The sequence below is a fragment of the Balaenoptera ricei genome, chromosome 11, assembly GCF_028023285.1.
Source record: "Balaenoptera ricei isolate mBalRic1 chromosome 11, mBalRic1.hap2, whole genome shotgun sequence".
Classification (NCBI taxonomy): Eukaryota; Metazoa; Chordata; class Mammalia; order Artiodactyla; family Balaenopteridae; genus Balaenoptera; species Balaenoptera ricei.
In genome coordinates, this window is record NC_082649.1 from 15,944,598 (window position 1) to 15,958,187 (window position 13,590).

General features: G+C 39.5%; 1 long non-coding RNA gene across 2 annotated transcripts in view; it reads right to left on the reverse strand.

The window, feature by feature from the left end:
* The window catches only part of LOC132374391 (uncharacterized), a 26,901-nt gene continuing 13,311 nt past the window's right edge, over positions 1-13,590 (reverse strand). The window contains exons 2-4 of one of the 2 annotated variants that reach the window (XR_009505667.1): positions 9,060-9,114; positions 6,325-6,382; positions 1-1,458 (exon numbers count right to left, since the gene is read on the reverse strand). This is a non-coding gene — a long non-coding RNA (uncharacterized LOC132374391). The remainder of the gene's footprint in view (positions 1,459-6,324; positions 6,383-9,059; positions 9,115-13,590) is intronic. The other variant, XR_009505666.1, reaches the window with a different exon arrangement.

Consider the following 13,590-nt stretch of genomic DNA (forward strand, 5'->3'; position numbering starts at 1 on the left):
TGAGTCTCATTTCCTTGTTTCCTCAATTGGACTAATTAAATGATCGTGCATGGAATTTTGCAAAAATTAATTTGGGTAATAATGAATATTCAGTTTGGGGGGAAAGATCAACTTTCTCATGCATTCTATCCACGACTGGCAAATATTCATTCTGTCTCTCACTCATCAAATATTTGAGCAGACACCCTGTGCAAGGCACTGTCCTAAATGCTAAAGATGCCAAGATGAATAAGATAGAGGCCCTGACCTAGAAAACTCACTGTAGTAGGGAGATAGACATGACAAACAATCCGTACAACACTCAGTGATAAATACTATAATTAAATTATGAGCAAAGAGCTATAGGAGTGAGTGACTATGTATGTCCTGAGGAGTAGGGAAGAAAGGCTTCTCAAAGGAAGTAGCATTTCAACCTATTCCTATATGGATGATTTAGATGTTGGTCAAGCAAAGAAGAGAGAGGAGGGCTTTGTAGTTTCTTGCATAAACCACACTACCCCAAAAGTTCCCTCTGCTTTCCCTGCTTCAAATTCTTTCTTCCGGCAATCCATTCTCTACACTGATCTTTCCAAAGCACAATTTGATCGTTGGTTCCCCATCCTCCACATGATTAATTCAGACCCCTCAGTTGGCATCCAAGGTCTTTGTCATCCCAAGCCCCCACCCACACATCCAGTTCCGGTCCCTGCCGTGTCTCCCAGGCAAGGCATGAACACTCAAAAGGCCATGCTACCTCATGCTTCCATGTCTTTTGCATGAATTTCCTCTTCTCCATGCATGTCTTCTATGCTTCTTTCCCCAGCACTCTAGGAATACCTCTATTAGCATTTATCCACTGTACAATAAAGCCTGGCTATCCTGTCTGGGTTCATCCAAAAGACTAATGGGTCCACAGAGCTCAGCCCAGTGCTTAGCACAAAGTAGTTCTCAATACCTGTTTTGGGTGAATGAACAAACTAAAGAAACACTGTGATGCTTACTGTAGCTACAGGTCAAGGGATAAGGCATAAACTGGAAGGAGATGAGATACATAAGATAGTAACTACGTATGAAGATAACTATATCTCAGAATATTATATACACATTTTCATCTAGATGATACTGCTAAATCTGAGATACTGCCCTTTGCTTAAGTCCAGGAGTGTATCACAGTTAATAGGGTTTTCAATGTTTTGACTTAAAAGAGCCCTTGCTAAATTCTGACAATAAAGGGGAATACCAGATGACCTGAGATTTCCATCAGATATATAAATTGCCTGAAGTAAAACATAATGATGGCTGCATCTTTGAAGTTAAGGTTTTTCCAAGACTTACATCTGTGCTATTTCTATTTATTCTTCCTGATTCCAAACCTAAGTCTCTATCCATTAGATCTGAGGTCTTTATAGCTCTAACTCTGGTCCTAATTTTCCTCAAAGGTTGGGGTTCTAGATGCAGTTTGGTATCCTGGATTGGATCCTGGAAAAGAAAAAGAATGTTAGTGGAAACATGGGTTAAATTCAAGTCAAGTCTGTAATTTAGTTAATAGTAATATAACAAGGTTAAGTTCTTAATCATCACAAATGTACCATAGTTATGAAAGACGTTAACATCTGGGGAAACTGAGTAAAAGGTACATGGGAACTCTCTGTTCTATTTTTGCAACTTTTCTGTACATCTAAAATTCTTCCAAATGAAAGTTTATTTTTTAAAAAAGTTGGAGTGGTAAGAATTATGTTCATATATATCACCTACAGAGAAATCAGATTCACTTAAAGATTGCCTCATGATGTAATACTACAACCTGATATGACTCAGGCACCCCAAAATGCAGGATATTTATGGCTTCCTTTATAAATATATGTCTGTGCTGCTTTTTGCCTTCCAGACCGATTGGATTTTATATTTGTATTCTAGGGGAAAGGCATATGTATCTTGTTTTTTATGCTTATTGTCTTCACCCAGAACTGATATTCCCAGGATCCCTCATTAAGCTAGAAAAGTCACTGGGAAGTAATCCATAATCCTTTAATAATAACACTAAACAAAGAACAGCAAAAAAAAATTTTTACAGTAGAAATTCTTTGGTGGTGTATTTCTTTTTCTTTTTATTCGTTGTTCCAATAATTCATGTCTGTTGTAGAACATTTAGGAAGTAAAGACAGAAAATTATTTTGTTTTTATTGGTATAAAGTAATACTTTATTGTGATAAATAAGGGGAAAAGGAAACATTCAATGTACTGCCATTACATGGCATTTAAGGTGACTGTGGAAACAGAATAAAATGCTAAATTATGTGATGATAAGCAGATGCTTCTAGGTAATGTCAAGTAAACAGTGCATAACTTAACATAGCAGGCAGCATGTTTCACTGGGTTACTCCCATGGTGCGTACCTATACAAATACAATCTGAATAATTGAAAACCAAAACCTTTAAACATCCATTGACTTGAAATACCAGATAATTAGGAAAACTAGCGAATCTACGCTGTAGAGAATATAAGTTTAATGGTGATGTTATTGAGTCACTCTTCTCCAAGACCACAGGCCAGGAAAGGGGCCTCTTCTCCCCAAAGCCACTAAGAAGAGCATTCTCTCTGAGCATGTGAGGAAATATTATCCTCATAAATGTGATCAGGAAAGCCACAGGCAAAAAGGATCAAATAGAGGAGGGGCTAGTGGGAATGATGTAAATCACGAAAAATTGTATTTGATTCCTACAAAGCAACTGGACAAGTGAGGAGATTAGACTCATAACCAGAGTTTCTGGGTAGCTGTCAGAGCTGTTTCCTGCCCACAGTTGAGGAAGTGAAAAAATACAGGTGCCCTCACAGACCACCTGGAAAACACCTGATCTGGGGTAGTCAGAGCTGAAAGGAGGGTAGCAAGTAAGAGGTGTTCTAAATGGCAGATCTTAGTGTCAAAGGTGCTGGCTGAAGGGACTGTTCAGAAAGCTACGGGCAAAGCACTGTGAGAAACTGAGCCTAGAATGTGTCCCTTCATCAACAGACATTACGTTAGAGCTCATTCATTCATTTCATGTATCTTATTTACAAGGAAATCCAGGAATACATTCATATGATGAGTACAAAAAAAGAAGGAAAAAAATTTTTTTCACTTAGAGATTTTTGAAAAAATCCTTTTACAGTGCATTCTTCCCACTGGAAAGTAGGCTCTTTGGATAGTTTGCATCATTGAAAACACAGAAAAATAAAATTTCTTCTTGGAAGAAATTACTGCATGGTGCCCTAGCAGACTGAATTTGGAAACAGGTGATTATATATATATATATATATATATATATATATATATATATATATATATATATATTTAACCCAGATTGATATGTTCCTATCTGTATTTTAAATACATCTAATTAAAAAGTCTTCCTTCTTTCCTATGCTTGCTGTGCCAAGGTACAAAGAATTAGCTGGAAGATGAGGCCGATAAAGTAGTTTCCATTGCTATTGGATTTTTCCCTTGCAGGCAAGGTTTCTTCCAGCCTGTACCATATTAAGAGCATTGGACCTGTCTAAGGCACTCCCTGCTCTTTGAAGCTATTTCTTCCCTTCACTTCCCCTTTTCACTGGTCTCTCTTCTCACATTCTTTTCTGCTTCTTCCTCATCTCCCCAACCTCTGAACATTGAAGTGATACAGAACTTGATCCTTGGACCCCCTTCTCTAGCTATCCCTTCTCCCTAGAATGCATTATCCAGTCTTGTGGTTTTACATACCATCCATATGGAGACGATCACTCCCAAATTTATAGTTCGAGCGCAAACATCTCCCCCGAACTCTAGATTCAGATATCCAATTTGGGTCCAATTTGGATCCTTAGTAGGCATTTCAATTTAATATGGGCAGAACTAAACTGTCATTCCCCCAGCCCGACCATCAGTAAATGCCAACTCTGTCCTTTCAGTTGTTTAAGGCCAAAAACTACAGAAAATTTTGACTCCTCTTTCCCCTAACAACCCACAGGCCATAGTTCCAAAATATATCCAATTACTTCTCACCACGTCTGCTGAGTCAGCCCAGTTAAAGCCTGGATTATTACAGTAACCTCCTGCCTACCCCTGTCCTTGTGTATAGAATGGTGTCAACACAGCAGCCAGTGGCTCTCCCCCTATGTCTCTCAATATTCCATTGACCCTTGCTTAAAATAGCTTGAGGGCATTGCTATTATTCTTGGAGAAGGTAAATCATGGCGGCTTACAACATAACTCTTTTTGAAAACAAGACCCCAAATGAACTAATTAATTAAATATAAGCATAGACTATTGGAGTTGGGCAGAACCCTGTAGATCAAGCAGTTCTAGCCTCTTATTGCATTGACAGATGGGGAAGCTAAAGGGGAGAAGATTACATGAGCCTCACCCAGTCAGTGGTAGAGTTAGGACTGCAGCCAGATTAGGCTGCAAGTCTGATCACTTCTCCAAGGCTAATTTTTATTTTTTGTTGTAAATATTTAATGTCTACAACTTGATGAGTTTGGTGATAAGTATATGTCCATGAAACTGTCACTACAATCTATGCCATAAACATATTCATCACCTTCAAAAGTTTCCTCCTGCTTTCTTTCTTTACTATTATTATTGTTGTTGTTGTTATTCTTGTGTGTGATAAGAACACTTAAGATCTACCCTCTTAGCAAATTTTTTTAAAGTTTTATTTATTTATGTATTTATGTACTTATTTTTGGCTGTGTTGGGTCTTCCTTGCTGCGCGCGGGCTTTCTCCAGTTTCAGTGAGCGGGGGCTACTCTTTGTTGCGGTGCGTGGGCTTCTCACTGCAGTGGCCTCTCGTTGCGGAGCATGGGCTCTAGGCACGCGGCTCAGCAGTTGTGGCTCGTGGGCTCAGTAGTTGTGGTGAACAGGCCCAGCTGTTCCGAGGCATGTGGGATCTTCCCGGACCAGGGCTCGAACCCATGTCCCCTGCATTGGCAGGCGGATTCCCAACCACTGCGCCACTGGGGAAGCCCTCTCTTAGCAAATTTTTAAGTATGTAATACAGTATTGTTAACTACAGGCAACACGCTGTCCTCTATCTGTAAATCTCTAGAATTTATTCACCTTGCATAACTGAAACTGTACCTTTCGATTTATCTTCAGATAACATTAATTACAGAAGTTATATAGTTCAGCTTCATAAAAAGATACATTATATGTAACTTCAGTCTTAAAGTACTACAGGGGCTTCCCTGGTGGCGCAGTGGTTGAGAATCTGCCTGCCAATGCAGGGGACATGGGCTCGAGCCCTGGTCTGGGAAGATCCCACATGCCGTGGAGCAGCTAGGCCCGTGAGCCACAATTACTGAGCCTGCGTGTCTGGAGCCTGTGCTCCGCAACAAGAGAGGCCGCGATAGTGAGAGGCCCGCGCACCGCGATGAAGAGTGGCCCCCACTTGCCGCAACTGGAGAAAGCCCTCGCACAGAAACGAAGACCCAACACAGCCAAAAATAAATTTAAAAAAAAATAAAAATAAAATACTACAGTTAATACTATGTTTTTCATGACTTTCAATTCTGTTGAATTTTGAGATCTTTTAGGGAGTGAGCTCACGTTGTTCTCACTGAACTCTGAGAAGAGTTTTCATTGTCAGAAAAAGGGCTCCACCCTCCCCTTTGCTGGCTATGATAAACAGCCCTGCCAAAGCTGCTCGGGTGGTTACACTGTATTGGGAGTTCTCCTCCAAAGTGAAACTTGGCTGGGGAAACTCCACTCCTCCTTTCACTCCTAAGAGTCTATATTTGGAAAACCAGTTTACCCTGCTCTGGTTCTTTCTGCGTTTATTTTTTGACAATTTCTTCCCTTAACCATCCCTGGCTTAATTCTAAGCTTAAAAATATAGCATGCACATGAATGATTAGTGATTAGACTTCTGAAAGTGAGTATATATGTATATTTATAGATATTTATATAGTTAGAGATTATTAATCTCTTTGCCTCTGATTGACTTTTTGCTTTTTTAACTTTCTTAATTTACATTTACTCTGTTGATTGCAACTGCTAAATAATTTCACTCAGTCCTGCATTTTGAGGTGCTACCTCTCAGGATCGTGAGAATTAAATGACATACCTATAAGTGAAGCCATTTCATAGTGCCTAGAATATAGTCACAATTCAATAAATGGTAGGTATTATATGCTAACACATCATCATCACCAACATGCCACTTTATTCCCTCCGCAGTTCATTTCCATTCATAGTGTGTCAACTCCTGTGATGTCTGCACAAATAGCACTCAAACAATTATGTCTTGAATTATCTACCTTTTACCTATAGACTTGATTAAATTTCATATATACAGTGTTTGCTTTTTTAAATTTATTATTATACTTACTATTGAGGACACCAGTATTTTTCAAAATGTGGTCCTTAAGTCACTGCATTCGAATCACCTGAAGCAGAAAAACTAGGGGTGGTTCCCAGATATCTGTATTTTAGGCAAGTACACAGAAGATTGTTTTGCACACCAACATTTGGGAACCTGTGTTAGTCTACTTTCAATCCCTACCATTTTATCAGTGCCCTCACTCTGCCGGTGATTTTTAAGATGGTAAAAGAGATTTATCTTACGACATCCTTAAAGTAACCCATATTTGCAGAGTATAATTCTCTAGAACCTATTGATCAGAATAAATATACATACAATAACTATTATACAACTACTATTATTATTATTATTATAAAAGTTTAAACCTCCAGGGGAAATACAGAAGGACCAAGTACAAAGTGATAGATAATGAATGAATGATAATACAATAGATTCAAGCCTCCTCACGTTTAGGTACCTTAGGTATTTGAAGAGATAAGAGAGTGAATGCATGTACTTCCCTAAATTGTGAACTCCAAGTAATATAGTTATAGGGGAACTGGCTATTTATTTCCCAGCTTTAATTAGAAGACTGAGTTTGACAATGCACTGTTGTATATGTTGCAAATCCTTTTGAGAATTACATAGACTCTACTTCCTAGAAAAAAGTCAATAAAAATGTGGAAGATAATCAGAATTCATCTTTGTGATAGGACAGACGAGTTTTCTTGGATGACTTCCGGAAATCAGAATTGATAATACAAAGCCATACTGTGTATTTCAAAAACATAGCCACTACATGAATATAAGTATCTTCCAAGTTGTAGATGAGACTATTGTGCTAGATGGTAATGTACAAGGCATATGCACAAAGCAAATGGCATGCTTTAAAACAAGTGCTGAATCTCTTGCAAGATGAAATATTATTATTATTTTTTTTATTTTTAAATTTACTTATTTTTGTTATTTATTTATTTTTGGCTGTGTTGGGTCTTCGTTTCTGTGCGAGGGCTTTCTCTAGTTGTGGCAAGCGGGGGCCACTCTTCATCGCGGTGCGCGGGCCTCTCACTATCGTGGCCTCTCTTGTTGCGGAGCACAGGCTCCAGACGCGCAGGCTCAGTAGTTGTGGCTCACGGGCCTAGTTGCTCCGCGGCATGTGGGATCTTCCCAGACCAGGGCTCGAACCCGTGTCCCCTGCATTAGCAGGCAGATTCTCAACCACTGTGCCACCAGGGAAGCCCCGAAATATTAGTATTATTGATATAGGCCAAGTACCTTTATCACCAAGGTGCCTGTTTATCTCTTTGTTGCCTGTAGTAAAGCGGTATTAGGCATTTAGAAGTGAAGACCAGTGAGGCATTTTACTAAAACTATAATTGTAAAGCTAATTAGAGATTGCAAATTAAGTGGGAATAGCGTGCACAGTGATGTAAGAATGCCATGGAATCATAAAAATTTACATTTGGAAGGGACCTAGATAATTTCCAGTCCAACCTCCCACCCAGATCATTATATTCTGCTTTAAGTACATGAATACAGGGGAAATTCTATGTGTTTATCTAGTAAATATTTATATCACGTTCCAGAGACTCTCGTTAAAATAGATAATTGGTTCAAAATACCTTCTCTCATATTTTTTGCCTCCTTGTATTTACTTTCCTAGATGTCAGACCTGGATTCCTGCCCCCAACCTTTGTATTTTCTTTTCTGTGTTGTCACTGAAACATTGGTTCAGAGATATTTATTTGTTCTGTTAGTACCCACAGACTTCCCAATCACTAATCCAAATTCTTCTGCTGGCTACAAAATAGCCTTTATTCAGCGTGTATTCCAACCATGATAGAATTATAAGAATGAAATGGCCTAGAGAAGAAGCCATACTCTTCTAGACATGTGATTTTTACTCATGACAAGGGAATAATAACTAACAGGGAGATCTTCAGCCAATTTCCCTCCTCTGCCATGTACCATCCCACTAGCAAGGTGATGGACTATTGAGAAATGGTCTTTGGAGCTGGCTACCACACTGCAGGCTGCACCTGTCTACTCACCCTGAAAATCTGGAACTGTCTAGATATTTAGTAACGAGAACAGAGATAGAACTGTGACTACTACTTCTTCCCATTTTTGGAAACAATTCTAAACTTTATCAAGGCATAAGACCGATGACGCTTTTTTTAGGTTATCCAAGACCGAAGGAAGGAAGAAGCCCCTTATAACACCTGCCATAAATATCTTAGAACCACCATTTCTATAAGATGCTAACCACTCTTTTTCATTTCAGTGGGGCAGATATAAAGGCGCCGCAGGAGCCTGATGGCTCAGCGAACATGTTACGGCAGGATGATGGAAGAGCGCTCCACTGTTGTTCTTTCCTGTCCCTTCAGAAATTAAATAATGGATTTCTGACCTCCTGGGTTACAAAAGCGTTGTCTCATCAACAACAAGTTAAAACACTTATCATATTCCAATTGAGAAAATGAAGAATCATTTTTATACTAAGGACGTTTGTATTCCAAGATGGATTTTGCCAAAATAAAAAAGTTATTATGTATAATGTTATACATTATTATAACAACCCTTTCTAAACTCTTACTGTTGAATGGGACCTTATACCTACTTAAGTTACATAGTTCTGTGTTTGGTTGTTCAATAAAATGAATGAGCACCTGAATGTCCAAAAAAAACCCTTCCTTTTATAAATGCCATTTCTATTTACTTATTCCAGATTTACATTTTTATCAATAGAATGGGTGGTTTACCTTTTGCCATTGGAGTACATTATGGTGGTCACTACGGAAGGCTGGTAGTGTAGACCTAGGGGAATAAAAAGGTTTGGGTCAATGTGGGTGAATATAGTGATTAGTTGCTGTGCAGAGGGGACATAAACTTCATTGTCAAAGTTGTTTGTAATTGTATTTAAATTCTGGCTCTAGGATATAATTGAGCAAGAAAATAAAGAGTTGAAAGAAAGGAATGAGAGGTTTTTCTACCCCTATGACCTCTCTTTCCCACCACTTCCCTCACTTGAGACATCTCCAGCAAATTCGTAAGTTTTAGCAGCCTGCCTAAAGCTTTTTGCTAAGTAGACAAGAACCTTCCTGGGATGTCAGCCGACCTGGTGGATCTACCACTACTCTGCTCCAACCCTTCCTCTCTCTCATTTCAACAGGCTAGCCACACTCTGAATACGTGCAATATCTGAAGGTCACCTCTGACCAGCCCTTCACTAGGATGTCATCCTGGAAGATTTTGCCAACACCCCGAGCAGCCCTGTGAGCACTTACTATATGAATAACTCTTTACTACCTACAAAAAGTAGCAAAAGAGAAGGAAGAACTGGCCTTTCCTCTAAGATGCTTTCGACAGTTGAAAATCTAAAACACACAATCCTGGGAATTCTCTGGCAGTCCAGTGGTTAGGACTTGGGGCTTTCACTGCCAGGGCCCCGGGTTCGGTCCCTGGTTGGGGAACTAAGATCCCACAAGCCATGCGGCGAGGCAAAAAATAAAATAAATAAAAAAATAAAATAAAACACACAATCCTGACATAGCTTAAGGAGAATTGCATAGTAGCATGCCAACAAAGGCAAACTGTCGTGTACTATTGATGTGATAAGAGGACATAGCAAAAAATTGGAAATAATAAAATATCTATAATAGTTTGTTAAATAAGTCATGGCATGTCCATATAATAGAACACTATGCAACCATAAAAATTATGACAAAGACAAGTAACTATTGACATGGAAATATATCCATGCCATATGAAGTGAAAAATTAGATTTCCAAGAAGTATGCATTGCACACTAAAATCTCTGTTCAAGAAATAATATTTATATTCATGGGAAATAAGCACAATAAAATATAAACAGTGGTTATTTCTAGGTGTGGGTTTGTGCATGACCTTTATTTTTCATCTTTATGTTTTTCTTTATGTTTGGAATTTCTTTGCAATTTGTATATATATTATAAAATGGAAAATGAATAAAGTTACTCTAAAAAAGTTATAGTGAGGGAATGAATGACAGATGGCTTCCCAGATGAAGAAATCATGTTGCACTAAGACCTACAGTGGTTTTTGAAAGAGTTGGTGGCTGTGGATTGGAAGAAAGAAGAGTGGAAAATTGTTTAGATGGGAAGACCATCATGAGATGAGGAAGAAAAGTACTAGCTGATTGTAAGGAAATGAAAGTTGAGTGTTTGGACTGAAGCAGAGAGAACAAGGGACATCCTTGGAGCTTCACTCCTCCAAGCTTCTGCACTTGCTTTTCCCACTACCTGAAAAGCCTTCTTCCGCTGACGAAGTCATTTTTCAAGCTTGAGTAACTTGAGTAACTCTTGATCCAGCTTGAGTAACTCTTCCTCTTTGAAGTTTCCTTTTTGACTCAGGCTTTGGTTTTTGCTCCCACTGTGCCCCATCCATGCCTGTACTATTGCACAGAATGCACTGTATTGCACTGATTAATTTTTAATTTGTTTAAACCATTTCCATTAAATAGCAAGCTCCATGAGGTACGTAAGGGGCTTATTTTTCTTGAACACAGCCTTGTCATACAATAGCTGTACAAGACATATGTGTGCAGGATTGACTTGAATTGAACTGAATTGAATTGAAACAGTTTTGGAGAAGGATGAGTTAACAGAGAGCCTTAAAAGTAAGGCTGAAGAGTTGGGTGTGATGTAATTCTAATATAGAGGTTTTAAGCCTATATCTCTTTGGTACATAAGGATGCTTCTAGCAGATGGATAAAAAGAAAGCATTACTGTTCTTCCAACCATGTTCACCAGAAGTTAGAGTTGGCAGTTCTGGGAAGTCTGTTGATGGACAATGGCCATTTAATAATCCACCAAAGGGCAGAATCATTTTATGTAGTACAGGTTGTAGATTCCTGATAAAGACAGAACAATGGGTGGATGACCAATGTTAAAGTATTTTCAACAAGTTTCTTTGATCTCATATAACTCCAGTCTTATGCCCAGAAGCCTCAATGACAATATATGTAGCACTTTTACAATGTTGTCACAGTAATTGTCTTATTTTTCCTGATATGTGTTTTACTCATTTTTTAGATCATAATGCAAAGAGAATTATACCTTAATGTTGACCTAATGAACAAGATGTTTTTAAAATGGTAGATATGGTTCAATCAGACCAAGTATTATCTAGTGCTTTATCTAATTTTTAGATTACTTGGTCAAACAGTTGTCTTAAGAAAAAATATTTCAGATTCTTTATCCTCCACTATGCCACCCTTGATATCTGATCATCCTGGCCTGCCTTTAACAAGAATCCAGGAAGCCAGAGAGCAGCAAGAGTCTGGTGCCTTGCTGTGATATAGAAACTGTCTGGGTCCTGGAACCAAGATGGCAGAGTAGAAGGACGTGCTCTCACTCCCTCTTGCGAGAACACCAGAATCACAACTAGCTGCTGGACAATCATCGACAGGAAGACACTGGAACTCACCAAAAAAGACACCCCACATCCAAAGACAAAGGAGAAGCCACAATGAGATGGTAGGAGGGGCACAATCACAGTAAAATCAAATCCCATAACTGCTGGGTGGGTGACTCACAGACTGGAGAACACTTATACCACAGAAGTCCACCCACTGGAGTGAAGGTTCTGAGCCCCATGTCAGGTTCCCAACGTGGGGGTCCAGCAACAGGAGGAGGAATTCCTAGAGAATCAGACTTTGAAGGCAAGTGGGATTTGATTGCAGGACTTCGACAGGACTGGGGGAAACAGAGACTCCATTCTTGGAGGGCACACACAAAGTAGTGTGCGCATCAGGACCCAGGGGAAGGAGCAGTGACCCCAGGGGAGACTGAACCAGACCTACCTGCTAGTGTTGGAGGGTCTCCTGCAGAGGCGGGTGGTGGCTGTGGCTCACCATAGGGACAAGGACACTGGCAGCAGAAGTTCTGGGAAGTACTCCTCTGGCCCTCCCAGAGTCTGCCATTAGCCCCACCAAAGACCCCAGGTAGGCTCCAGTATTGGCTTGCCTCAGGCCAAACAACCAACAGGGAGGGAACCCAGCCCCACCCATCAACAGTTAAGTGGATTAAAGTTTTACTGAGTTCTGCCCACCAGAGCAACACCCAGCTCTACCCACCACCAGTCCCTCCCATCAGGAACCTTGCATAAGCCTCTTAGATAGCCTCATCCACCAGAGGGCAGACAGCAGAAGCAAGAAGAACTACAATCCTGCAGGCTGTGGAACAAAAACCACATTCACAGAAAGACAGACAAGATGAAAAGGCAGAGGGCTATGTACCACATGAAGGAACAAGATAAAACCCCAGAAAAACAACTAAATGAAGTGGAGATAGGCAACCTTCCAGAAAAAGAATTCAGAATAATGATAGTGAAGATGATCCAGGACCTCAGAAAAAGAATGGAGGCAAAGATCGAGAAAATGCAAGAAATGTTTAACAAGGACCTAGAAGAATTAAAGAACAAACAAACAGAGATGAACAATACAATAACTGAAATGAAAACTACACTAGAAGGAATCAATAGCAGAATAACTGAGGCAGAAGAACAGATAAGTGACCTGGAAGATAGAATGGTGGAATTCACTGCTGAGGAACAGAACAAAGAAAAAAGAATGAAAAGAAATGAAGACAGCCTAAGAGACCTCTGGGACAACATTAAATGCAACAACATTCGTATTATAGGGGTCCCAGAAGGAGAAGAGAGAGAGAAAGGACGCAAGAAAATATCTGAAGACATTATAGTCGAAAACTTCCCTCACATGGGAAAGGAAATAGCCACCCAAGTCCAGGAAGCGCAGAGAGTCCCATACAGGATAAACCCAAGGAGAAGCACGCCAAGACACATAGCAATCGAACTGACAAAAATTAAAGACAAAGAAAAATTATTGAAAGCAGCAAGGGAAAAACGACAAATAACATACAAGGGAACTCCCATAAGGTTAACAGCTGATTTCTCAGCAGAAACTTTACAAGCCAGAAGGGAGTGGCATGATATACTTAAAGTGATGAAAGGGAAGAACCTACAACCAAGATTACTCTATCCGGCAAGAATCTCATTCAGATTCAATGGAGAAATCAAAAGCTTTACAGACAAGCAAAAGCTAAGAGAATTCAGCACCACCAAACCAGCTCTACAACAAATGCTAAAGGAACTTCTCTAAGTGGGAAACACAAGAGAATAAAAGGACCTACAAAAATAAACCCAAAACAATTAAGAAAGTGGTCATAGGAACATACATATCAATAATTACCTTAAACGTGAATGGATTAAATGCTCCAACCAAAGGACACAGGC